This window comes from Miscanthus floridulus, chromosome 17, assembly GCF_019320115.1.
Source record: "Miscanthus floridulus cultivar M001 chromosome 17, ASM1932011v1, whole genome shotgun sequence".
In the NCBI taxonomy this organism is placed as follows: domain Eukaryota; kingdom Viridiplantae; phylum Streptophyta; class Magnoliopsida; order Poales; family Poaceae; genus Miscanthus; species Miscanthus floridulus.
In genome coordinates, this window is record NC_089596.1 from 83,919,015 (window position 1) to 83,921,837 (window position 2,823).

General features: G+C 43.1%; 1 non-coding gene across 1 annotated transcript; it reads right to left on the reverse strand.

Annotated features, from left to right (window-relative positions):
- Positions 1-2,434: 2,434 nt before the first annotated feature.
- Positions 2,435-2,506, reverse strand: TRNAG-UCC (transfer RNA glycine (anticodon UCC)). Its single transcript has one exon. It is a non-coding gene; the product is annotated as a tRNA-Gly (tRNA).
- Between the last annotated feature and the right edge of the window lie 317 nt (positions 2,507-2,823).

Here is a 2,823-nt window from a genome sequence, read left to right on the forward strand (position 1 = left end):
TGGTCCGGGAGTTCGTGGATAAGGAGAAGGTGGTGGCAAGCCACCAGTGCCTTTGCAATATGTGCAACACCTGATCTACTTTTAAAACATCCAAATAAAATATTTGCAACATACGTCTGAAGACATATGAAACACTTGAAATATGCATATGAAACACTTGCAAAAATATCTTAAAATATTTGAAAAAGTTATTGCAAAACATATGCAACATCCGGATAAAAACACTTATAATATATGCGCAGTGTTCGCCTAAATGACCGATTAAACGGCCAGTAAACGGTATACGGTGGTAAACCGTTTTGTTTAGGGGGTAAACAGAAATTAAACGGTTGACCATTTAAACGGTTAAAAAACGGAAAAACTGGTCTAAATGGCCTAAACGGAACGGAGATAAACAATATTAAACGGGCTAAACAGCTGTTTAAACGGCTGTTTAGGCGAACACGAGGTAAATCTAGTTCAGTTTTGTATGGATAAATTTATATACTTAAGTTTATTATATTTATAAATGTGTACACTTGATATGTTACATGCATAAATATCTATATTTAGTTCTTTTCACATGCATAAATATATATACATACCAAAATAATATATTTTTACTCAGATAAATATGTATAAATGCTAGAATACTTGATTTTTACATGCACATATATAATTATATGTATTTTTTTTTAAAAGTACAAAACCGTTTAGACCGTTTAACTTCATTTGAACACTGTGTAAACAGCCTAAACGCTAAACGAAGGGCGATCGTGTAAAGACCGTTTACCGTTTAGAAAAATATTGTATATGCGTGAAACATATGTAGCATCTAGATGAAACAATTGCTAACATACATCTCAAAATAGCTGAAACATTTGAAACATACATTTTGCAACAAACGTGTATAATAGCCATTGCAACATGTGCAACATCCCAATCTACTTGTGCAACATCCATATGAAACACTTGCAACACACATCTAAAACACTTGAAACATATGCTTGCAATATGCGCTTTCAGCGCAATATCACCTTGTTGTTTGGACGAATGGAGACTCATCGTTACGGAGCTCGATGTTGGCGTGGAGGTCGGCGGCAGTGCATGGAGCCCGCCGGTGCGACAACGGCACGGGCAACTCGCTGGCGGGGCGGTATCACACGAAGCTTCTCCCCTCACCTGCTTGCTAGAGCATCTGTCGTGGAGGCTCGCAAGCTTGGTGGAGACGGCCGCGGCGACCGGGCTGTGCAGCCGAGGCGCCTGCGACGCATGGATGCACGGTGCAGGTGAGCAGCGTAGAGGAGAAAGAAGCACAGTAGAGAGATTTTTTTTTTGCAAGGGGCGTGGATGGGAGCGAGCGGATGCGCGGTAGCGAGTGGGGAAGCCGCGTCTGTCGCTTCGGACGTCCTCACGGGAGCATTAGCGTTTATATCCTCCTCTCTCCCCAATCAACTTTTTCTCATGGGGAATGGTTTTGTATCTACTCTCAAGAGTTCCGGACTAGCCTTAGTTTTCTTTCCGTAAACCTTTTGTTTGATCTCAAACCTTGAGCGTGGTTGGTATGAAAATGGCATGACCGAATAGAGGCATGGCCCTGTTCGTTTGAGCTTATCAGTCAGAATCAGCTATACTTTCTCGGTCATAGAATAGTGTTTTTCTCTCACAACAAATTAGGCCTACAAATCAGCCGCAACAATAATAAGTCCTGCCGAATAGGACCAAGGCTTATTGTCACACGAAAAGGAGAAGGCAGACCCCAACGGTTTCTAGATAGACGGAGGCTGATCGATCAGCAGTACAGCTGCAGCCTGAGGTGCCCCAGCACCTGCCGGAACATTGCTCAACATATCTGTGATACCTTCGGGAGCAGTATCATAACCATAACCTGAAATCCTCAAACATTCATTTTGAGTGCAGCTTTGTTCAATATACAACAAATATCAGGTCATGAAGGTCATGTCCTATTCATGCTTCAGCAAATTGCAAGACCACAAAACCATCAGATCTTTAGAAGATACAGAACGGTTGCAGATTCCTGGTAAAGATACACTTCGTGGATACAGACGACCGTGAATAGCTCAATCTTCCTCATTTGGCTATATATACATTCAGTATCGCGCTGCCTTCAATACAAAAAGTCCTTCCTTCCAAAGGACAAGAAGAGAGATTCGCCGGGAAAGGATAAATAAAGAAAGAAAGTTGATTGACTTGCTGAAAAACAAAAGGGGATGATTGCCCGAAACACAGGGCAATAATGATTCTGGGCTTCTGGACCGGTTAGTATAACTTTCAGCCCTCGTCCGTTTCACACAGCTAGTGGGAGCCCATGGAGCGTGCTTGGAGGCCCGTGAAATGGAAACAGGCCGGGCTAACATAAACGCTCTTCCATGTTTTCCTGGAGAAGCTTTATGAGCGACAGAGCGAGGTAACAAAATCAGATGGCAAAAAAAATTGCGTTTGCCGGGAGTCGAACCCGGGTCTATTGCTTGGAAGGCAATTATCCTAACCGTTGGACTACAAACGCTTTGTGTTTAAAGTGCTTACAGGTTCTTAATTGTGAGCATTACAGTAGAAGTGGTAAAGTCTTGGCTTTAGGATCACTTCTTTACACAGATGCGAGAACCAAAAGCAGACAGGGTAGAATTGTGGAAAGCACGCAGCTTTTGAGAATATGAAGCCTTTCACTGTTGAGAAAGAAACCTGCCGGCTCCTAAAAGGAATTCCCCTCTGATGCTGCTTTCATGTAGTACTTGGGCTTCAGCAGCAGGAGTAGCTTTACGTCCGCCCTCGAATGGAGCTGTTGATACCACCCTTCCAGGCCTAGGCCTCCCCTCTGCTGCC